General features: G+C 44.0%; 1 protein-coding gene across 6 annotated transcripts in view; it reads left to right on the plus strand.

The window, feature by feature from the left end:
* Window positions 1-25,093, plus strand: part of SMYD3 (SET and MYND domain containing 3) — a 706,268-nt gene that overhangs the window by 332,419 nt on the left and 348,756 nt on the right. The window contains exon 2 of one of the 6 annotated variants that reach the window (XM_047841257.1): window positions 7,553-7,679. The exons of the other annotated variants lie outside the window; for them this stretch is intronic. The gene's annotated coding sequence lies outside the window, so the exon portion shown is untranslated. The remainder of the gene's footprint in view (window positions 1-7,552; window positions 7,680-25,093) is intronic. 6 annotated transcript variants of the gene reach the window in all.

Genomic DNA, 25,093 nt, shown 5'->3' on the forward strand with positions numbered 1-25,093 from the left:
GGGGATCTTTGGTTGCCAAAGTGCCATTCATGAAGTGACATACTTCATACTGCCCTTGAATTTCCTGCGTCCTTTATGTGGCAAATAGGACGTCAGATGCACTGCTGTCGCTGAGCGGTCTCAGCTTTGGGGGCTCGAGAGGATGTGAGTTGCTCATTAATTTTGTAAACAGACAGGTTTCTTACATTGCAGCTACATGTAATTTCGAGGACACGTGTCTCTGCTCTCCCCTAAAGTGGAGAGTAGGGTCTCTGTTTTTATTTTTGTAGCTTAAGTGATTATCTCTAGGGGAAAAAAATAGAACCCATATGATGTACACATTCTAGTAGAATATGTTTCTTGCATGATGTTTGGTTGTTTTTATCACATCTCTTTATGGCTCCTTACATCACATGCTCTGTTGGTCAGTTTGGGGGATTGTTTGCAAAGGGAGGCATCTCTTGCTGGAAACTTGTATAGTGATTGCTACCCATTGTGTCCTTCTGGGTTCCAGAATCAGGTGGCAAGCATCTGCATCATGATTTTGAGAGGAAGGGGTTAGATAATTAATGTTCTTAAATAAATACACAGGATTTTTTGTGTATTAAAACTTCCTTACTTGGGGATGTTCAAATTTAAAAAAAGTCTGTTTATTGAAGAGGCCCTAATGAGACAGGTAGGGTTTTTTTTGTTTTGTTTTGTTTTCTTTTGTTTTGTTTTTTGAGATAGATACTTCTAGAGTACGTTATATCTTTATTTACCCCAAGCCCCCCAAAATACTGTGATAATGGAAAGTTTTGGATTTATGACACAGAATATTCCCCTTAAGGAAATCTCAGAGTTAAAAATAATATTCACATTTTCTATTTTTTTAATGATATTGGGGAATATTCTCATTACTATGAGAAACTGACAAACAAAAAGCAAAGAATCAAGTGTTTAACTTGCTTTCCTTTACATATTATACCTCAGATTAACCAACTAGTTGAAGAGAGAGTGTCTTTTTAGAGAAGTAGCGTAGCAAACAGATGAGGAAGGATTCAGAAAAGTCAGAATCCATTATTTTGCAACCCCAGTGAATTAGTGGGTCCAGGCGGTGAGCACTGCTGGCCGTAGAGAGCTAGCCCGAGACCACACGTCTCCTGGTGAAGTACACAGGCTGTGAAATATTCTTCCTAAATTTCAATGTGTTCAAAGTGTAGTCTGGTCTGGCCTCTGAGTACCAATTAACAGGAAGTCCAGAGGAGAGGGGAGCAGAGGGAGTTAAACATCATAGAGATACAATGTTTTAAAAATCTAGACTGGGCAACTCTACAGGGCTAATGACTTTTTTCAATAATAATAACAAAAAATGCAGGGCACCTGGGGGTTTCAGTCATTTGAGCATCCAACTCTTGAGTTTGGCTCAGATCATGATCTCAGGGTCATGGGATTGAGCCCTGTGTCAGGCTCTGCCCTGAGTGTGGAGCCTGCTTGAGATTCTCCCTCTCTCTCTGTCTCTGTTTCTCTCTCTCAGTCTCTCTCTCTCTCTCCCCTCCCCACTCGTCCATCTCCCTCTCATCTTTCTCCTCCTCCTCCTCCTCCTCTCTCTCTCCCTCCCTCCCTCCCTCCCTCTCTCCCTCTCTCTTCCACTTGCATTTCCTTTCTCACTAAAATAATATAATAATAATAGTAACAGAAAATGCAACTGAAGTAAAAAACAGATGGAGGACAAAATCTGTATGTTAAAATGATTAGGAGATATATCAACTAATCTTAAGGTCTGGACCTCTTCTGGATACCAATTTATACAAACTGTAAAATATCATAATACATTTGGGGAAAAGGTATAGTACCTGAATATTTAGTGATTTTTAGGAATTCTTATTGATATATTTAAGGAATTATTACATTGAGATTTAAAAAAATGAGTCCTGTAAGGGCTTCTGGGTGGCTCAGTCAGTTGAGTGTCCGACTTCGGCTCAGGTCATGATCTCACGGTTCGTGAGTTTGAGTCCTGCGTTGGGCTCTGTGCTGACAGCTCAGAGCCTGGAGCCTGCTTCGGATTCTGTGTCTCCCTCTCTCTCTGTTCCTCCCCTGCTCATATTCTCTCTCTCTCTCTCTCTTTCTCAAAAATAAATATTTTAAAAAAGTGAGTCCTGTAAATATTGACAGGTGAAATATGATACCTGGGATTTCCTTTAAAATACTATAGGAAGGCTGATATTACAGGCTGGAAATGAAGGAAGATTGGCCATCATTATTGAATCTGTAAGATGGTTATATGTCATATTCTCACTATTTATGTATATGATTGAAATAATCTGTCATAGAATGTTTTTTAAAAAGGATTTGAGGTAGAGAGAGGGAGTAAAGCTTTGGGTACAATGAAAAGGAAATTAGGAGAGGAGGAAACAGTGTTTAGCATGGTATCTCCCTGTATTGAATACTTATCGGCTATAATTTTTTCCAAGCCATGCATGCACCCATTCATTTACTTATCCAATCATTCATTTGCTTGTTTCAGTAAATATTTATGTGCATGTATGATGTGGCAAGCACCAGAATACTTCCATAAATGAAGTAATGTGAATAGAACCCGTCACACCCCAGTCGTGTTTTTGGCCAGTACTCCTACAGTGTCTTTGAACTGTGTGTGAATAGCTCCCAGAGAAGAGGGTTTAAAGCGTCACTGTGTCGTCTCGTTCCTGGATTCATTCAAGGTTTGTCTTTCAGATTCTTCTCAGTTTAGCTATGAACTGTCTGCTGGGGCTTTGCCTTCTTCTTGAATCCATCAACTCTAAAGGTGGTGGGTGCCACCTACTTGATTCTGGAAGGACCATCTGTGATTCCTGGCATGGTTCATCCAGGTGGTGGCCAGTTGAACAGCCAGCCCCAGATTTATAGTTGAGATGCTCTGGGAAAGCTCTCTTTCCTTTCCATTTCACCTTTGGAACTGTTGTTACATTCTGGAAGATTTTCCAATTACTGCATCTAATTAAAAGGAAGAATAAATTACTGAAGCAAGTTAAATTATCTCGTGTATCACAACAGTAATTAACATTCAAATAGGAAGCTGCTGCCATTTTTATAAACATCGCTAAATGGAGGCAGCACCCCTTCTGAAAGCAGAAAGCCAGACGGGGCTCTGTCCCCAAGTCTGGTATAAGGATGGTCCGGGAGAGTTGCTGGGTTGAGTGTTTAGAAAATCTGCCTGGATGAGATTGACATCATTGTAGAGATCAATTTTTGAGTTGCACCATTTTTATCTCAATCCTTAGAAATAGTGGCTTCACTGTGCACTTATCATCATCCACTGTCCCTCTGTGGCCACACGTGTTTCTCATATCTCATTTCCTCCATATTTCAAGTAGGACTCACACCAGTCTGGTCAGGAGACATTTTGTGCCCTAGGCTTTTCTTGGAAAGAGGCTCGCAGCCTTTACAGATTCTACTTTTCAACAATTTCATGCTCATTCTTTGCCCATTCAGTGCTCTTCTGCCACAAAGATGTTTCTTCTCCTCTGTGGTCTCCTGATTTTGTGTTGTCTTTTTTGAGCTGTCCCTTAGAGTGAGCACACTTTTCTTGCTCAGTATAACTTCTAGCCTGGCATTGTCATGTATAGTATTTAGTAATTTTTTTTTCTGTCTCTCTTTTTTCCTTTTTTATTAAATTTTGGTTAACGCACAGTACAATATTGGTTTCAGGAGTAGAATTCAGTGATTTATCACTTACATATAAACACCCAATTTTTAATGGCAGTACCAAAGTGATTAACTCAAAGTGATAAACTCAGGAGAAATGCCTTTCAAATTATAGAGTAATGGTACCCAGAACTAGTAATAAATGATATTTAGCTACTTTTACCTCATTTGGTGAGTAGTGTGTGGGCAATTAAAACTCAGCGAGGTTTGGGAAGATCATATGCATCTGCCCTTGGTGGTTGGGGTTATGAATTTTTTAAAACTTATTCAGTAATAAATTAAGTCTAGAATTTAGACAATTGCCATGGCAACTGTGGGTCCATTCTGCCCTTGATAATGATGGATTGTTTCGATTTTCTTTTTTTTTTTTTTAATTTACAAACTCTCAAATGATGTGAGGATTGTAAACGATAGGATCTTATTTAAGAAAGCAGTGAAGTTATAAATTTTGCTCTTAACCCAGAGATGGCCCTTAATATACAGCACCACAGCACATCAGCAGAGTGTGTGAAGGTTTAAATCACTTTCTTCTTAATGTCATAAATAGGTGGCTCTGCTGTTATGAAAATATTTGACCATGTCATGGAGATAAGCATAGATCTTTGTAACATCAGGTCAAATATGAATCACAGTGGCCTGTAATATTCAGATCACAAGCTTAAAAATTTTTAGATTTCTCTTTCTTTTACTTTATATAGAAATATATTTTACTTTAAATAGAAATATACCTCACCAATTTGGTGAAAGTGTGTAGTTTGGGGATTCGTGCATTTTGTTTGTCTGTTATTCATGTGTTCTTTTAACTCAAGAGTGGCTAACCTCACCGCCTCAGGGGAAGAGCCGGCTTTTACCAGTATCATGGACAAAAGGCAAATATAAGTGTTATTCTCATTGCTTTGAAAATGTTTTGTTGTTGTTGTTGTTGTTGCTGATGGTCAGGTCATATATGTCATTTTTTAAAATGTTTATTTGCTTTTGAGACAGAGTGCAAGTGGGAGAGGGGCAGAGAGAGGGAGACTAAGAATCCGAAGCAGGCTCCAGGCTGAGCTGGCAGCACAGTGCCCGATGCAGGGCTCGAACCCACAAACCACGAGATCATGACCTGAGCTTAAGGCGGGTGCTTAACTGACTGAGCCACCAAAGTGCCCTGTCGTTTTTGTTTTAAATAACAAAATATTGCTTCCTCATTATAGTGTCAGTTCAATTTTAAGTGATGTGTTGTTTTTGCTGTTATTTTCATGTTTTCTCTCTCTGCCAAGGGCTCTGAGGGTACAAATACAGCCCTGAATTTTGGTTCCCTTTTCGGATCTGGAGCATGGCAGCGAGTAGGAATGGTCTTTTATACACTGGTACTCATCAGTGTGGTCGATGGACACTGGTTGTTTACTGATCTTCAATTTTGCAACTCCACACTTTGTTTCTGAGACTAAGTGTCATGTAAAAAGTAAGAATTATCTTGTGGTTCCCAGTAAGGGGGCTTGTGTTGTGGCCTGGAGGAGACAATGAAATATAAAAGAATGGAATAAAAAATGATCTCTTTAGTGATTTTGTGTAACTTTAGCTTGGACTGGAAGACTTGTTTCCCATTCTCTTGTTGCTTTTGGATAAATTCCCAAATATCTTGTTGTTCTGAAAGGTCCGTGGAAGATGTAGTAACTCGGGTCAATACAAGTTGCTTTTCATGGAGAATGTATTTAAAGTAGGGAACTCCTTTGAATAAATTACATATTTTGAAAAAGGCTTTTATTCTTGTTTCATACAGTATAATACACTTGGAATCATGGCTAATTTTACATGTTTCATTTACAGTGTATTTAAAAGCCCTCCTCAATGAATAGTTGGTAATTAGGTGATTGACAGATTCTCCCACTTGACAATCTCACACACCAGTAAATTGCCCTCTCTTTCCAGGAGTATCTCCCATAAATGTTTGAAACTTTCCCTAGCGAATGTTGTTGAGCAGAATTGTAAGGGACTGAAGGATACTTTATTTCCGCAAGTTGAATGAATGCTCGTGCTGGAATGCCCCGGTCTTTTTTCATAAGTGAAGTACTTCCAGATTTTGATGGAAAGTGTGGTTCAACTTAAGTAGTTGAATATGAATTTTAACCCTTGGGTAGGGAGGGATTTTTTTTTTTAATTTAGGTTAGTTAACATACAGTGTAATAATGTTTTCAGGAGTAGAACCCAGTGATTCACCACTTTCATACAGCACCCAGTGCTCATCCCAGCAAGTGCCCTCCGCAGTGCACATCACCCATTTAGCACCCCCCCACACCCAATACCCCTCCAGAAATGCTCAGTTTGTTCTCTGTATTTAAGAGTCTCTTATGATATGCCTCCTTCTCTGTTTTTATCTTATTTTTCCTTCCCTTCTCCTATGTTCATCTGTTGTGTTTCTTAAATTCCACATGAGTAAAATCATATGATATTTGTTTTTCTCTCCCTGACTTATTTTGTTTAGTGTAATCCATTCTATTTCCATCCACATTGTTGTAAATAGCAAGATTTCATTCTTTTTGATCGCCAAGTAATATTCCATAGTATATATATGTGTGTGTGTATATGTGTTTGTATACACACCCCATATCTTCTTTATCCAGTCATCAGTCAGTGAACCTTTGGGCTCTTTCCGTAATTCATCTATTGTTGATAGCACTGCTATAAACATTGGGGTGCATGTGCCCCTTCAAATCAGCGTTTTTGTATCTGTTGGATAGATACCTAGTAGTGCAATGGCTGGGTCAGAGGATAGCTCTATTTTTAATTTTTGAGGAACCTCCACACTGTTTTCCAGAGTGGCTGCATCAGTTTGCTTTCCTACCAAAAGTGCAAAAGTGTTTCCCTTTCTCTGCATCCTCACCAACATCTGTTGTTTCCTGAGTTATTAATTTTAGCCATTCTGACCGGAGTGAAGTGGTATCTCATCGTGGTTTTGATTTGTATTTCCCTGATGATGAGGGATGTTGAGTATCTTTTTATGTGTCTGTTAGCCATCTGGATGTCTTCTTTGGAAAAGTCTCTATTCATGTCTTTTGTCCATTTCTTCATTGGATTATTTGTTTTTGGGGTGTTGAGTTTGATAAGTTCTTTATATATTTGGGATACTAAGCCTTTATCAGACATGTCTTTTGGAAACATTTTCAAGGAGGAAGTTTTAAAGGTTAGGGTATCTCTGTAGTATAAAAGTTATTGTAGAAAAAAATAACCTGTGTTTGTTTGTTTGTTTAATATGTGGGCAATTGTTATGCTAAATCTCAAAGACCAAAGCAGGTATTTTACTTGACTTGTAAACTCAGGGATACTTTTTATTTTGTTTTGTTTTTTCTATTAGGAGAACACTAAGTTTATCATCAGAATTTATGTAAAAATAATCTTGCAAGCTATCTTTAGTTTTTGGTGCAATGAAGGGATAGTTCCCCTGTCACAAAATACCATGAGATATTGTTGGCACACAAATATGATTTTATAAATAAAATTTATGTTTATATCTGGATCGCCAATAATCTTCATGGGGCATAGTAAAGCTACTCCTTGAAACCATACTTCTGTTTTTTCACTCTAATCTCCTTTTTAAATTGAATTATAATTTACAGACAATAAAATGTGTATATTTAGATATAATTTGATGATATTTGAGTATTGATATTCATGTAACCCCACACTCCCATCAGTCCATAAGCTATTTCTATACTTTCTGAGAAAGTATTATGATATTTTAATTTATAATATTATAGTATCCCAAATTTTAAGAGTAGCAGACAACCATGGCTTAGTGATCAGAGAAAATCTCATTAAGCACCTATGCTTACCAGATACATGTATGATGGAGAAAGACAGATGTGGTACAATGAACAACTTCATAATCGCTGACTCTTTTCTGTGCCAGGTGCTCCATTAGCTGCTAGAATAGAGTGTTTACAAGTGATGGCACTCACTCCATCCAAACACAGAAGTAGCAGTCCGCGGGCAGGTAGCAGTCCGGCAAGCACCAGCAGCAGCTAACATTATGCCGAGTACGTAACGTGGACGGGGTGCCGTGGGTGACGTGGTTCCTAGACTCCAGCACCCTGCCGGATCCAAGAGTCAACAGAGCAGAGGGGACAGAACACGAAGGCTCTGTGCTGATTGAGCAGACACTTGGTAAATAAAGGGCTTACGTTCTGGGTGAGCAGAAGGATAATAGGCCTTCTCACCCAGCGAATCGCGAGCAGGGAGTCGCCGGACTCCCCGCGTGTTCAGGCAGCGCTGTGTCGTCTTTCTCATGATTAGGGCAAGTCCCGTCACATGTGCAGGGACACACGAGCCAGGTGAGAGCCACGCTTGTGAAAAACCCTGTACAATCTGTGCCTTTTCTCTTCATGAATACAAAGGGGCCATGCCAGCGTGTGGCCTGGAAGGGACTTCCAGGTCGGAGCGGGCTCCTTTCTCGGACGGCCAGAGCTTTAGACAGATGCACATTCATCCCTGCAGCACCCTGAGGACTGAAGGAAAAGTGCATAGGACTTTCTTTACAGAGGTGAAAGGAGGGGCGCCTGGGTGGCTCAGTCGGTTGAGCATCCGACTTCAGCTCAGGTCACGATCTCGCGGTCCGTGAGTTCGAGCCCCGCGTCAGGCTCTGGGCTGATGGCTCAGAGCCTGGAGCCTGTTTCCGATTCTGTGTCTCCCTCTCTCTCTGCCCCTCCCCCGTTCATGCTCTGTCTCTCTCTGTCCCAAAAATAAATAAACGTTGAAAACAAAATTAAAAAAAAATAATTAAATTAAATTAAAAAAAAAATTAAAGAAGGGAAAGGAAAGCTTGGGACACAGCAAGGTGAAGCAGTTCCCCTGGAGCCCCGTGACTGGGGTGAAGGTGTTGGAGGGTGGCCCTCATCGCTGGGATTCCTCAGAGGTTAAGTTCAGACGCGCACGCCAGCATGCATTTGCTCTCGTGCGGCCCTCTTAGGTTACTGAGCTCGATGCTGATTTGGCAGTGTCCCCATTGACAGGGTTTCCCACAGGCGGAAGCATTTACTTAAAAATGTGTGAGACTCTGTGCTCCCGAGGAGTTGCTTCACTGCCTAGTTGGACAGATTTTATAAATTCCTGTGTGAGGCACGTTTAGTAATCAGAGCTGTTCTACCTGCGCCCGTCCCGGACCACCACTTGTACCAGTTGTCCACTAACCTAACCCAAAATATCGGTTATCGGTCTCTGGGGGCCTCTTCACTTGCACTGAAAGTTGCCTGAGAATTTTCCTGGCCTGCAGTCATTACGTCAGAGAGTCTTCAGAGTTTTAATTCCCTCCTGCTCCCCAGCCCTGCTCCCCACCCCTGCTCCCCACCCCAGCCCGGCTACCCACCTCACCTGTGCTTCCCACCCATGCTCCCCACTCCAGCTGTGCCCCCCACCCCAGCCTGGCTCCCCACCCCACCCATGCCTCCCACCCCAGCCCTGCTCCCCACCTTACCTGTGCTCCCCACCCCAGCTGTGCTCCTTCCCTCAGGCCTGCATACCCCCCAGCCTCCTGCCCCCCCCCCCCCTTGTGCCACCCACCCTAGCCCTGCCTTCAGCAGTATCTTTCTTCCTTCTGTGCCTCAATACTCAGTGGGAGTCTCCTTTTGCTTTCTAGAGCCCATTATTTTTTTTTATTCTTTTAGGGACCTCACTTAACACCAGTTATCTATTCTCCATTATTTTCTGTTTTCAGCCTTTACATGTGGTTAAGTCTGTTTTATTTTAGAAAGGGAAGAAGAGAGAAATGGAGGAAGAGGAGGAAAAAATAAGAACTCCTCTGCCTGACCTTTCTCTCTATTTATCTTTGAATCTTGTCTTTTTGCACAGTTAGGACTATGAAACTGTCCAGACTTTGAGTCTTCACTTCCTTGTCGTTGGCTCGTCTGCCTGTGGTCTGGTGTTCAGGTGCATAAGTCACTCAGAACTGTTCTGGTCTTCAGAGCTGCAAAACCCAGCGAGTGCTGACTCCTCTCTGAATTTGACTTTGTAACTGTACTGTGGATGACTCCCTTCTCGTAACACTTTGCTTAAAGTGCTTAACACTGGCTTGAGTGACACCATGCTCTCCCACATTTCTTCCACACCACCACCTTCCATATTTGTGGGCTCCTTTCCCCTCTTTCTTTGTCCTGGGTCTCCTCATTAATTCCTGTAGGTCCATTTACCATCTGTGTGTGACTGATTCCCAGATTCTGCTGATGTGTTACTTACCATGGTATACTCCCAGCAGCAAGCACAGAGCCTGGTGCGCATGATGCTTTCAGTCTGTTGTGAGTGAATGAATGACTGGTGGGTAGATGTTTTTCTAATCATTCCCAAAGATTCTATTGTTACTACTCGCCACTGTTTACAAGACTATAAACTTCACGTGAGCAGAGACATTGTCAGTCTTGTTTCTGCAAGGACCTTGCACCTGCACACGGCGGGTACTTACTTAATATGAGAAGTTGGGTCCCCCGCTCATTTGTTAAGATTCTGGCTCTAGGAACAGCCCTTCTATGGGCCTGACCTCCTCCGTTACTAACTTTTCCCCATCCATGTGCACTCCCCGCGGACATCCTTGGGAATCGGGGTTGTCGAATTCTTTTTTTTTTTTATTGAAAAAAATTTTTTTTTAATGTTTATTTATTTTTGAGAGAGGGAGAGACAGAGTGTGAGCGGGGGACGGGGAGAGAGAGTGGGAGACACAGAATCCAAAGCAGGCTCCAGGCTCCGAGCCGTCAGCACAGAGCCCGACGCGGGGCTCGAACTCACAAGCCACGCAATCATGACCTGAGCCTGAGTTGGATGCGTAATCAACTGAGCCACCGAGGGGCCCCAGGGCTGTGGGACTCTTATTTCATGCCAGTCCCAGCACTGCTGCTCCTGCATGTGCTAAGTAGAAAGTTAGAATCTTTTGTAAGAAATCTTCTCCCCCACCTCCTACCCTGTTTTTGGCACAGAAAGAGGAAAGGATGAAGTGTGAAGGGTTCAGCTCACTGGGGCTGGACCGGATAGCACTTGTAAATGTCAGATTTCCAGGGCATTCCATCACCTTCTGAGAGCAGCCTTGCTTTTACAACCTCCTCCTTCAAGCCCTTTTCAAAGGGACCTGTTGGGAGAAATCAGCTCAACACTTCATACACATTTAAACTTTGTGGTATGACTGTGCTGGGGCAGGAGGAGGGAGGAGACCAAGCCAGGAAGTTGGACTAGGGGGTCTGCTTCTTTATTCCTCTGACGGATTGGTTTCCACCTTGGAGATTCTGATTTTCCTAGGACCTGTCAGTCCTCCTGTGTCCTGAGGTCCTATTGTGTGGCTGAATAGGACTTCCTTCAGCCCTTCCCAGCACTGAACAGGGCGTTGGGCCATCATGGGTCCGTCCCATGGTGTCTTGGAAGTGTTTTCTGTCCATCCCCTCACTTGTGATTGTTGTGTTTTTGTTTTTGTTTTAGTTGCATTTACTCCTTTTATAAAGTGACAGCAGCTAAATTTACTTTAAAGTTTTTTTTATTTTGAGAGAGAGAGGGGGAGGGAGAATGGTGGAGGGGTAGGGAGGGAGGGGGAGAGAGAGAGAGAGAGAGAGAGAGAGAGAGAGAGAGAGAGAGAGAATCCCAAGTAGGCTCTGAATCCCTCTGAAGAGAATCTCTGCACTGGCAACACAGAGCCTGACATGGGGCTCGATCTCACAAATCGTGAGATCATGACCTGAGCTGAAATCGAGAGTCGGATGCTCAACCCAGTTCAACCAACTGAGCCACCCAGGCGCCCTGCAGCTAAATTTATTTATTAAGATGCTTACATGTTCCCTTTTAAAGAGCATTTAAATTAATAAGCGTTGAACAGAGAAAGCTAATTTGAATTTGTAGTTTTTCTAAGAGCACTCTAATTAAACAGACTGAAAAAAAATAATAAGCCAGCCTCTTTTGCCTCTTGCAATATTTGATCTTTTTCCCAGTCTAGTGGGCTGAGACCTGATTGCCTTTATTTCCAAGTTCATAGGGATACAGGGAAACAAAGATTAGAATGGCCTTGTATTGAGTATGTATCAGCCTATAAAAATACAAGTATAAATTGGTTAAAGAGCAATGGAACTTCTTTCTAGTTCATGAAAGCTCAGCAGCATTATAAAGATATGAACATATTGTCATATTTCAGTGAGCTGCAGCCTTACCACTTGATATGCTTAATTATTTTCAAGGTCATTTCTTTTTATAAAATTCTGGGCAGGCTGGGAAATGTCAAACAGCCTGCAACCAAAGAACACACTCTGTTTTCATTGTCCTTTTTTAGACACTTACAGTTGTGGTTTTGAGTTTTTGTTACAACTAGTCATTGAGTATAAAAGTCACAATAATTTGTGATATGAAGAACATGGCATCCATTATTTCTCTAACCATTAATGTTCTTTTCAAATGAAAGAATGGCAAAAAAATAATCGATGTGTGCTGGAAGTATAAATATTTCAAGGATCAGGTTAACAATACGGATGAAGGTGATTAACTGTGCAGTAGGCACCTACAATAAAATAAATGTAATTGAGGCACACAGCCGAAGAGATCATGTACTTTAGCCACTAAGCCACTTAAGATACATATGAAGTAAGCTGCTTGCACCCTACCAAGGAAAATAAGTTTTCCTCGCACAACACGCATACCTAGTAACAGAACGTCTTCAATAACAGTGACAATTGTAGCACTGAAGTAGTAAGGCTAAGTTGCTTATTATGCAGGTGTATGGTGTAGTTCATGGTTTTTTCTGGGAACCCTAACACACCAGGAATCTCTGCACCCCCGGAATAACCCTCGTACTTGATTGTGTGTGAGAGCTTGAGGTGATCCTGAGCTAGGCGTCATAAGTAAGAAATCTGATCTCGAGATTGAGATTTTTGCTGCCACCAGCCATTAGGAAGTGCTTAGTTACTTTGTAATGATGACTGAAAACAAAGGGCTCCTCATGTAAACGTGGATTCAGAGATAACATGAAGATCACAGACCCTTATAAACAGAAGATGCGGATTTAAAATAACTCCGTGGCATTCACAGCCATTCTGTTGTTTAGAAAGAATTAACGTGTCTTGAGTGGCTGTTGTGTTCATATCGGTTGGCGACAGTGTTCAGCATTACTTGTCTGTCTGGCTTCAGCCCAGGCTATCTCTGAGGCACTTCCCAGTGTCCCTTGTGCCAGGCTCTGACAGGCTCCTTTCCTGAGCCCCCCTCCCCCCATTATGCTCATTCTCATTAGCATAACCCAGGTAAGAATCTTCCTTCATTTAGCCAACTTGGAGATGCTTCCTCCTCAGTCCATGGTCATCTCTGCCCAGCATTGCTTCGCTATCACACTGCTTTTTCACTTAGAAACATTGCTTCCGCACATGTAGCCTGTTCTCTGACAGATTCACCGAGGAAAAACTAATTTAGCTTCGCCAGCCAGATTCACCCTCACTCACACTGGGAGCTCACAGGACCTCCACACGGCCCCCTTCGCTGTTCCTGAAACTCTCCAAGCTCCTTCAGGCTGCTCGCAGGTTGTTATCTCTCCTTGTAATAGGCATCTTTTCATGTTTCCCTAACCAACGTGTGTGCGCGCGCGCGCACACACACACACACACACACACACACACACACACACACTTGCTGGCAAACTCCTGCTTGCAAAGGGAGCCCGCCCTAGTCCGTATACACTGGTAACTGGCAAGCCCCTCTTCCGTCCCTGACCCTAGTTAGATTAGGTCTAATAGGGGTGCCTGGGTGGCGCAGTCAGTTAAGTGTCCGACTTCAGCCAGGTCACGATCTCGCAGTCCGTGAGTTTGAGCCCCGCGTCAGGCTCTGGGCTGATGGCCCAGAGCCTGGAGCCTGTTTCCGATTCTGTGTTTCCCTCTCTCTCTGCCCCTCCCCCGATCATGCTCTGTCTCTCTCTGTCCCAAAAATAAATAAAAAACGTTGAAAAAAAATTAAAAAAAAAAGATTAGGTCTAATAAACTATTGCACTCTCATTTTTCATCACAGAGCACTTATCACTACCACGACGTTAGATGTTTATTCATTGGTTGAATTCTAGTAGGATACGAGTAACGTCGGTCTTGTCCATTCGTGAAGCACCACACGTCGTGATGAAGCACAAGATGTCTATTTGTTGAATGAAAGAATATGAACTTTTCACAATTAGTGTTCCTGTTTTTGTTTTGAAGGCTGCTGTTGGCTTAACTGGGTGAGAGTAACATGAGGGTTTGGATAGAGGCCAGAAGAGTTATAGTGCTGTATTGAAGGAAAAATCAAGGTGTGGGAAGACACATTCTGTCCTGATAGTCATTTCAAATATTCTCTTCTTGGGCAGATCTGGGTTTTATTATCTTTTTAGATAATAAATAGATAATAAAAGCTTTTAGGTCATACACTTATTATAGTCAAGGATTTATTGAATAATTGCCCTGTAGGCACAGTGCTAGGCTCTGTGGATGCGTGTTGGGGAGACCAGTCACTCGGTGATGACACCTGAGCCGGGTGTGGAAGGGGAGTCCTCGGGGTGGGGTGGCAGGGAGAAAGGAGGCCATCCGAATTGCAGGTGGAGGCGGGGAGGCTTCTGGAGGCAATGATGCCTCAGTTGCTTTTTGAAGCCCTCCTAGAAGATGGATTTATGAAAGTAGGTGAGGCGTGTAAGAGAGCGCAGCTGTGTGCGGGCAGCGAGAGTGGCAGCGTGGAGCACAGAGGACACTGAACGTAGCTCTGTCTTACTGGTGCTCAGGGTCACAGGTGAGGCTGGGCTCTAGGCAGGGGCCAGTCACAAGTGCTGGGATACACACAGGAATTTGAAGTTCACACAGAAAGCCACTGGGCCCGAGCAGAGGCTGTGTGGGGACACAGACCTTTTGGCCAAGGGGAAGGGCACCATGTGTGCCCAGGGCGTCTGGTTTGCCTTTGCAAGTGACTCTGTTGTGAGGTGCTGGGTGTGGGGTGCGGAGAAGTGATGGAGGGAAGAGTTTCCCTAAAGCAAGTGCTGGAACTCTGGGCTCCTCTGATCTTGTTTTGTCTCCGCGTGCAGGGCAGTACCCTTGGGGGTGAGGGTCGGGTCCTAAGCCCTGCCTCTGTCCCCTACAGCCTGGAGAATTCGGGGGAGCTCTGCCAGCCCTCGTGGGGTTCTTTTAGACTCACTGCGCCCTTTTAATCTTCCCAGATTGTAGAATGATGGCTTGCTCCTGGGCGTTGCCTGCCCCCTGGGGTCAGCTACAGAGCCCTCCCCTGCTGCCCTCACATGGGAATCTGTCGCCGGAGATCCACACGCCTTCAGAGCTCCCTGCCTCCTCCATTTCCCTCGGCCTCTTTATTCTCTGATTCTTCAGGAAACTCAATTACCTTTACTTCATTATGCAGAGCAATTTAACTCTCAAACATCCTTAGGCTCTGGGCCCACCTTTGCAGATCCAGAAGCTCATTAATGTTTCCCAGCACTGAAGAACTGGCAGGAGCTTTGAAACTCCTGCCTTCTTTTCTTCCTCCCCAGGTGTCTCAGTGTGAAAAGCGGCCGTGTAGAAATTTATTTTCCCACTAATGTGAGGTTCACACCTCTAAACCTCAGTGTCAGAAAGAGATAGTCAGTTTCAATTTTTAGAATTTTTTTCCTTCTCATGCATATTAGATAGGTAAAGAATCACAAGGAAATCCCTCTATCTAGACTTCCAAATAAATGAAAATATTAAAAGAATAAAAAAGCACTTCTCTTAAGTGTTAGTGAATAGGAGAGCAGGTCATGACAGGAATGGATCCGGAAGAATGAATTCTGTCAGCTCACTATTCAGAGGCGTATTCTCGAAGCAGGGAAGTGAAGGCAGCAGGGTCAGGAACATGGACTTAAGAATCAGATCACCCTGGGTTATAATTGTGTCTCTTCTCCCTCCTCACTTTCCGATTGGGCAAGTCACTTAACCTAAGCGCTTGCTTCCTTATTTGTAAAATAAAGGTTGTGCCCACCCCATGGAGTTGTGGGGGAGATTTAAGTGAGTTCACCGTATGTAGAACCTAAGGAGCCCTCCAGACCAGTGCCTCTCATTTCACTAACCGAATTCTGGGCTGTGCTCTCTGTGATCCTGACACGGGGTACAGGCTGGTCTTCTGTTCTACAAGCCAAACCTGTTGGTTGTCACATCGGGGACTTTGCACTTGCCATCACCCTGTCTAGAACGCTTCAGCAGACACTGCTCGTCACAGGTCAACACCCATTTATGCTTTCTTCCTACTAACAGAATTGCGGGGTTGGAGGCGGGGAGTTCTGCAAAAGCCCATGCGAGTTCAAAGCATGCGCCTTTCGAAGCCACTTTATAGTAGCTGGGGGACACTGTTCAGAGCAGATGTAAGTAGGGCTTTATGGTCAGGGCTTCTGGAAAAGCTACTATTTTCTGATATGGAAGGACTGACTCGGCTGGCTGGGGCTTGTGCCCTTGTCATTTTTCATTAATGCTGTTTACTGCTCTGGGTGAGCAGAAAGAGGGAAAGCAGGATGTCAGGGAGGCAAAGGAAAGGAAGGTCATGAGGAGTTTGGGTGCCCCCATGGTAGTGAGGAGCCTCTGGGAGAAAAAGAGCCACCTGTTAGCCTAAGCCATTTTATTTGGTATATATTCTGAAGCAAGCAGCTGAATTTAAGCCTGACTGTTATATATCTTCCCCTATAATTTTTTAAATATAAAAAAAAGATTTTATGACTGGCTCCTCATTATTCAGAACTCCGTTGAAAATGGTGTCCACAAAGAGGCCTTCCCGGGCCATCCCACCTAAAATAGCTCCGCCTTTCCCATGCCTGTGACAGCATGGTTTCATGGTCACCACGATGTTCACATGCTCTGAAATGACCTTGTCTTTTTACCTCTGGAACTGCACGTGTCACGCTCTGTTCGTGGCTCTGCGTGCAGTGTCTGACTCAAAGTAGGTGCTCAGTAAGTATTTCTTCAAATAAATAGAAAATGTATTATCTAAATTAAAGCAGCTTTTTTTTTTTATTTAGTCAGTAGTTTGTTGGGTAAAGAAAAAAATTGAAGTGGAATTAATGGTACTGGAGTGTTTATACATCCGTGTATTTATATATTCTCTGCTTGTTTGTACATTTATATAATTCAGATCAGTAAATTGAACACATATTACAATGTGTTAAGAACTCTAAGCACCTACTAGCTTTTCATATTTTTCAATAGTTTGTATAGAAAAAGGAAAGGTAAAAATGTACATCTCACTCTGCTTTTACTATTTCTAAAAAAAATAAAATAAACAGTTTCCTCTTTTAAGCCCTATATTTTTGTTTATCCTAAAGCATTTGCTGGAAGTGAAATTTGAAATGTGGGTAAACTTTCAAACAGAACTGCATTTCTGCTCCAGTAGAAATGCTTCTTCGCGTGTATCTCAGTGGCTTTGTGTCACAACGTGCTATTTTGCACGTCAAGACGATCTTCTCTTCTTACCGTGCGTTTCAAAGGGTGGCAGAACATAGGATGAAATTTTAGTGTCAGGCACATCAATTACAAACCAATGGAGCGACTTCATTTTTCATCAGTGATGGAGAAAGAGAGTCGGGGGAATGATGAGTCTATTTTTACCGTAAAGTAGCAGCATTCAGGAGAGGATGTCTTCACTCAGAAATCAGTCAGACCCTCGAGTACAGACCAGTGCAGGCTTTAATAATTCATTCTGCAACCTGTGCTTCCCTGCGTCTTCACTTATTTAGAGGTCTGTTTACCTCTTGGTTTGCACGTACAACTGTCCCTTCAGTCTGTGCATAACCAGTGGAGAATAGGCCCCTTTCCTTGAATAATGTAAGCATCTCAGCTTCTTGCACCCTTCAACCTTGCACTGGGATCTCACTGGCCACATACTTCTTCGTAAAGCTCCTCTTCCATCTGAACTGTAGGCCCAGACCCCGGTGTGGTGACCAGAAGCATGCGGTTCTGTGACATCAGACTTTAGAAGCCCCATGATATACAGCCTGGTTTGCAGATTCTCCAAGCAGTTTCCCTAGGAGGTGATGTAGTCCCGCTTGTCTCCTGCGTGATTAACCACAACAACCGCTTGCAGCAGGTGCAGTAACAGGAGCCAGCCCCTGAAAAGAAGGCCAAGCTCGTGGTGAGAGGAGACGCCAGTCTGTTAAGACGGGCTGCCCAGGTGCACCTGGGGTGGCTGCAGAGGGATCCTCGTGTGAAAGTAGGCCTCCTTCCCGGAGCGGGAGTGTGAGTAAGCGGAGCAGCTGGGGAGGGAGCATCTCTCAGCATCTGTTTCCTTCATGATCTGCCAGAAGAGAACACGTCTCGGGACCGAGAGCCTGTCTCTGGAAAGCTTGAGTTTGTAAGAAAAGGTATCATTGCTTCTGCGTAAACCAGGCAGTACCGTGTGGTGAGGGGCACTGGTGCCGAGCGAGGGCCATGTGCCTGTCGTGTCCCTGTGGGCAAGTGATTTACCATCTCTGTGCCTCAGTCTTCTCATCTGTAGACCACGGCGGCTCAGTAATCAGAGCTTCCTGAGGCCCATTTTGCTGATGAGGCCAAAGCTCAAGCTGCAAACGAGGAAAAGTGGAGATTGTGATTCCGTGTGGAGCATGAGGAGGGGCAGTGACACCTGTGCCCCTTGACTACGGTGGTGCCTGGGGCCGTACCTGTCCTTTGTCTCGCAGCACGTGGCTCCTCAGGTTTGCCGACAGAAGTCCTCAATAAAAATCCCCTGCTTTTCCAGACAGATGGGAGACAGAGGTTTCACTCTCGAACTCTGCCCTCATATCTCCTGCGACTCCTTCCTCCATGGCTGGTGCTCACGTTGAATCGGTTACCCAGACCAGACACCTGACTTATTTGAGGCCCCTTTGTGCCACCACCTCCGTCATCCAGCCACCTCCATCATCCGACCACCTCCATCATCGATCAGTGCGCTGCCACCTCCATCATCCGACCACCTCCATCATCGATCAGTGTGCCACCACCTCCATCATCCAGCCACCTCCATCATCTGACCACCTCCATCATCCGACCACCTCCATCATCCGACCACCTCCATCATCGATCTGTGCGCCGCCACCTCCATCATCCAGCCACCTCCATCATCCAATCATTGCGACGCCACCTCCGTCGTCTGATCAGTGTGCCACCACCTCTGTCATCTGACCACCTCCATCATCTGAACAGTGCAATGAACGCCCACATCTATCATCTGATCAGTGTGCCGCCACCTACGTCAGCTGACCACCTCCATCTTCTGTTCAGCTATCCAAGTACCTTTTGTCTTCCTTTTAAGCGTAGCTGATTCCACTCAACTCCATTAGTCATTCCACTGCTAAAAGAATACTTTAGATAGTTAGTCATGCAAAATTCAGGTCAGACGTGACCTCTTACAGGGAAGCATTCTGTGATTCTCCCTCTTTAGTCTGATTCAGGCACCCCATTTCTTTGCTCTCTAAGGCACCTTGCAAATATTCTAGAGCACATTTAGAGTACCCTTCTGTAAACATTAATTTAGGTTCCTCTACTAGATTCAAAACTCCTTTGGGCAGAGATTGGGTCTTATTTGACTTTATATCCCTAATTCTTGGCACAGTGCCTTATAGGACTGTAATGTTTATTGAAGGAACCAGAGAAATGGGTCTTTGTGACTTCGCCTTGCATCATACCTGTGATGTAGAGTTTATTTTCATTGGAAAACAGGTCTCATCTCTTGCATAACTTACAGTTTTAAGCTTTAGAGTATTAGCAGATGGTATTCTGCAGGTTCCTTTGTTAAGGTTAGAGTTTAAACTCTTGGAACAATTTAATTTTGTGTACTAATGAATTGCTTGTCTTCTGCCCTTGCCCCAGTGGCAAGATTTATAAAATCCTTTTCATGTTGTTTTTTAATTTCCTTTCACTTTTTTGTTACCCATTTCTCAGATTCCTGGGACTAAGGGCTATCTGATGAAAGGGTATTATTAGTTAAATCAACTTGAAATGATGAGAAGGCACAAGAAAGTCTACATGGGATAAGCATGTAGAAATAAAATTAGGTATTTGAAGTTAAGGGCCAAGGCAAACCTCCCAGATCTTAACATTAATTAAAACATTTTTCTCCTTAGAACTACGATCGCTGAGGATAGATAAGGTTGTTGCCACGTTGTAGTTTGGGTACTGCCTCTACTACTGATGGAAAATGTGGAGGGTGGGAAGTGGACCTTACTCACTATGATATTGTCAGCATCTGGCACAATAAATGTGAGAGACGATTTTGTAAATGAATGATTGTATTTCCTTTTCAGCTTTTATGAGAAATTATTTGATCAAGGTATTTGGTTGATTAACTTTTTCTGTATGGTGAAGGTAGGTTTTTTTTTTAATTTTTTTTTTAATGTTTATTTATTTTTGGGACAGAGAGAGACAGAGTATGAACGGGGGAGGGGCAGAGAGAGAGGGAGACACAGAATCGGAAACAGGCTCCAGGCTCTGAGCCATCAGCCCAGAGCCCGACGCGGGGCTCGAACTCACGGACGCGAGATCGTGACCTGAGCTGAAGTCGGACGCTTAACCGACTGAGCCACCCAGGCGCCCCGTTAGTTTTTGATTACTATAGAGAAGAGTTGGTTGACTGGCTCAAATTTTTATATATTTATTTAATCAAAATTTTATATATTTAATCAGTGGACTATTCCTACTGGGTGGCTGCTTTGAATCGAGAACAGTGTGGAATGAAAGGGATGAAAAGTTTATGTCCTCAAAGAATTGGACTTTGCCATGGAGAAGAAACTAAAGATCAAGCAGTAATCTTTCTTTTTTTAGAGTAATACTAGACTAATTGCCAGAAATTACTATTATTATTATTTTTATCATTATTAGATGTCTTAGTTACTTTCAGACTCTTCATGAGATGCATGGCTCATTTAGGGTGAAGGAATTTGGGAGGGAAGAAAACAAGGTCATTAAGCTGGTTCAGTATAGTGTTCATTTTGTAGAAACTTCATTTCTTTAATACACTGTCATCGTAAATTAATTATGTAGAAACAATAGAGCAAGAAAGAGCTCCTTCTTTGTTATGGTGTTTCTTGCAAAATTTTTGGCTCTGAGGTTCAGGAAATCTTTCTGCATAACTACTTTGGTAATTATAAAATATGAAGTACTTTCCTGTTATTTTTAAAAGAAAAGAGTGGAGAAGACAGTGGTCTGAGATTGTATTAAAAGAAAGATAACCAGGAGGGCTACTGGCTTCTGCAACAGCACCGATGAAGTTGCATGGCCCTGGAGTGCATACCGTGCACCCTCTTGTGCAGGGGCGAGGCTTTGAAGGCTGAAGCCTTCTGTATAAACAGATTTCCCACTTGCGCAAAGCATGGAGCGGAATGGGGAACCTTGGCTCCTTGATAGCTTACTGTGCCGAAGTCCTTGACTAACTTTCAAGCTGTTGGTGGAGAGGGATTCAGTGGATTGCACACTGAAGGCTTCTGAAGCACCAAGACTGATGATTTCCACTGAGCCCTTCAGCGAGCACAGGCTCGGTGTTATGTGCTCGGGTACAGCGACCAAACCAGGCCAGTGCTCAGCTGTCAGTGAACTTGCTGCATAGTGAAGGCACAGCTTATGGGTGAGAGAATGATCCAAGGTGGGGGAGCAGCGAAAGCACAAACCTCAGTTCTTGTGGACTTTGGGTGTGAGCGGTCACTGGAAACCAAAGCATAGCGGCAGCGCCTGCCGCGGTCACAGCATATATTTATATAGTGTTGGGTATTTGGGAAATGGAGACACCGAGTGCAGAGAATTTTTCTGTCACCCTGGCTGTGAAGGGAGAAAGAAGGTAGCTACAGATGATTGGGATTAGAGGTGGGTTTCTTTAACTTTGTCTCAGGATTGGAAGACTTGGAGCCGGGTTTCAGGCTGAGGGGAACTAGTCACTGGGAGAGAAAGGGACCGAAGATGGGGAGGCAGACGTGGTGGTCGCTGGAGAACCATCCGGAAAGAAGGCAGGAGGGTGAAATGTAGGACTTAGGCCGACGGAAACCCCAGGAGGGGGAAGGTCTGTTCTCAGTAAGGGGAGAAGGTGGAAGATGGGCAACGTGTTGTTCACGGGCTGTGGGTAGAAAGTTGACGGCTGGCTCTGTTCCTCTGTGAAACCAGAAGCAAGACCGTCTGTTCAGGGAGAAGAGCACTCACAGGAGGTTGGGGCTTGAGCGGAGGTGGAGGGTGAGGGAACTTAGGGGACGAATCTGGACCGTGTGATCGGGTTCCCGGGTCATGCGCAGTCACAAGGATAAATTGGGCCTCAGACGTGTAGCGGCACAGGCACGGAGCTCCGTGATTTTCTGCATCAGAGTTTGGTGGCCAGATGTTACACAAATAAAAGTAGCAAACATTTGTCAAGTGCTTACTCTGTGCCAGGCACCTTACGTGTCGTAACTCGCTCAGTCTGCACACCAGCTCTCTGAAGTGAGCCCCCGTTATTACGATCCCCATTTTGCAGAGGGGGCTGGAAGGTTAGCTGTGCCGTTCACTGTTCCAGTTAATAAGCAGCTGGCCGTCCAGAGCCAGCGCTCACTTGTGCTTTGCTGGTTTAGAGCAGAAGTACACAGTGGGCGGCTGTTGAGTTCCGTGGAGTCAGGACACAAATACAAAGAGCAAGGGAGTTGATGATGTTGGTGATAGAAGGTTCCCACCCAGTGGGTGGGAAAGGGAGGTAAACCGGGGCGGGGACAGGGGTCACGGGTTTGGTGTCCTTGGAGAACTGAGTATCAGAGGACTTGAGTGCAAGGGGGTAGTTACATGATAGGAGGAAGGTCACAGTGCCTCTGGAGGGGGTGGGCGAGGTTTTTCATCCAAAATGCATGATTGCGAGTTTACTTTTCCTGAGCTGTCCTATTTTCTTTAAAAACTTCTGGCCTTATTAGGTATTCTTTAGGGTATGGTGTTTGACTGCTCAATCTATACCCCTTTTGTTACCCATAGAAGAAGCACTAAGTAAATACTTAAGATTTTTCAAGTTCCACTAGGTTATTGGACCAGGGACAGAATATAAGGGAGGAGGTGTTGGGGAGGAAAGACTGGAGGCAGGAACACTGCTTCACGTTGTCTGTGGCACACTGGACGGGTGATGAATTTATTAACACTTTTGGGAAACTCACGGGCCAACTTCTTCATCCACCGGTTGTTCACAGGGAGGCCTACTTGAGGCACAGCATGGTGACTTACACGGGTTGGGAGGGCAGATCAGTCTGAAGGATATAGGCCAAGTTATAGAGTAAAGCAGTCACTTCACATGTGAACAGATTTGGCAGCTGCCAGGATCAACAACTCACTCCTGACAATTGAGGAAATAGGAGAAAACTTCGAAACTGGTTTCATTAGTGTTCTCGGTGTGGTTCAGGAAAACATTGCATCCGTAGAGCAAGAATACACAACAGCACACAAGAAAAACCAAAAACAATAGCAAAAATCTGCCCCCCCCCCACACCCACTTTAACAACCTGTTAATTTAAGAAATGCTTTCCTACACAATTGGGAAAAAACACACCTCAGTTGGGAAGGGCCAAGAAGGATACGTTCCTTGATCTTTGTAGAAGATTGGATTTCACATCATCTCAGGCAAGATCGGGGTGACTTGGGATTGAGACAGACCGTTTTCTTGATGTCCTGTAGTTCTCATTGGGAGGAGAAATATGGGCTGTGGTATACACAGAGTCCGGAACTTCTTGGTCTCAGGATCTTTTTATACTCTTCAGAATTATTGAGGATCCAAAGATACATTTTTAAAGGGGTATCTATCAATTTTTACCATGTTAGAAATGAAAACTGAGAAACTTGAAGTAATTGATTTAAAGTAATAAATGCATTAACCTTTAATAGTAAGTATTTGGATGAAAAATAACCGTTTTCAAAAACAGTAACAAATTAGTGAGAAAAACTGGCATTGTTTTTCTTTAAAAAAAAATTTTTTTTTAAACATTTATTTATTTTTGGGGCAGAGAGAGACAGAGCATGAACGGGGGAGGGGCAGAGAGAGAGGGAGACACAGAATCGGAAGCAGGCTTCAGGCTCTGAGCCATCAGCCTAGAGCCTGACGCAGGGCTCGAACTCACGGACCGCGAGATCGTGACCTGAGCCGAAGTCGGATGCTCAACCAACTGAGCCACCCAGGCGCCCCGTAAACTGGCATTGTTTTACAAATCTCTTTAATGCATGGCTTAATAGATGACAACTTACTTCTTCTCTGCTTGCTCATCCAGTCTCTTGTGATACCATGTAATGTGTCGCCTCTGCAAAACTCTGTCCACTCATGAGATGATGAGAGTGAAAAGGGCAGATAATATTTTTGCACTACTACAAAAATAATTTTGACTTCTCATGTCCTCTGAAAGGGTCTTTGAGAGCTCCTGGTTTACACACTGATGTTTTCCAAATAAATCAGCAAAAACATCTGATGTGAACTCCAGGGTAATTTATGTCTTTGGTGATACGCGCAAAGAATATAGCCTGATCCAAAATTGAGGGCACCAGGTGGCTCAGTTGGTGAAGCGTCCGACTTCAGCTCTGGTCACGATCTCACGGTTCCTGAGTTTAAGCCCCACGTTGGGCTCTGGCTGACAGCCCAGAGCCTGGAACCTGCTTCTGATTCTGTGTCTCTCTCTCCCTCCCCTGCTTGTGTTCTGTCTTCCTGTCTCTCAAAAATAAATAAACATTAAAATTAAAAAAAAATTGAATCTGCTTTCCTTCAAAAGCCATTATTGAGGGAAGTATATTTGATCAAATAAAATGGTTAATCTTTTCTTCAGAATGAGATTGCAAACATGAAATGAGAGCCTTACTCATTGCCTAAAACATAGTAAGTGCACAGAAAATATTGATTCCCTTCCCCTTCCCTCTTATAAGCATCTACTCTGAGGTGACGTTAGTCTAAAGGCACAGAATTCTTGCAGCTACAGTCATTTAGGTTACACTCGTTTAGGATGAAAACAGTAACAAGATGGTTCTTGTCATGCCCTGTCTTCCCACATCTGATTGTTATTTCCTCCAGGTGGGTTGTGGCCGGCCCGTGGAGTATACAACCATTGCCTCCGGTATGTTCACAGACCTCCCTTCTTCCCACTTCTCCAGCATCGTCACTCCTGTTCTCCGGGTATAAGGTCCGAGGCTGCCTTTTCTCTTTCCAGGCTGTGGGCTACCTGCTGGGAGCTTCTGTCTCTTGTCCAGGCTCACTGTCTTGCCTCCTGCTCCAGCATCCCATAGGCTCATCCTTCACCTCCGGCGAGTCGTAGGCTCCACAGGATGTAGTGCTGCCTTGTGCTCCCAGAAACTGTGATTTTAGTATCGTTCCCCCACTTATCATTTTTTCCCCCAACCCTACCCAAGGATGCCAACCTGAGACCTGGGGGTCGGGGTGGCCTGCTGGAAACTTACCTCTTCTCTTTATTCCTGCTTTGTCCCTTGACAAGCATCTGCTTCTTCCCTCAGGATGACTATTTCCTCCAGAAGGTTCTCTG

Source organism: Prionailurus viverrinus, chromosome F1, assembly GCF_022837055.1.
Source record: "Prionailurus viverrinus isolate Anna chromosome F1, UM_Priviv_1.0, whole genome shotgun sequence".
NCBI lineage: Eukaryota > Metazoa > Chordata > Mammalia > Carnivora > Felidae > Prionailurus > Prionailurus viverrinus.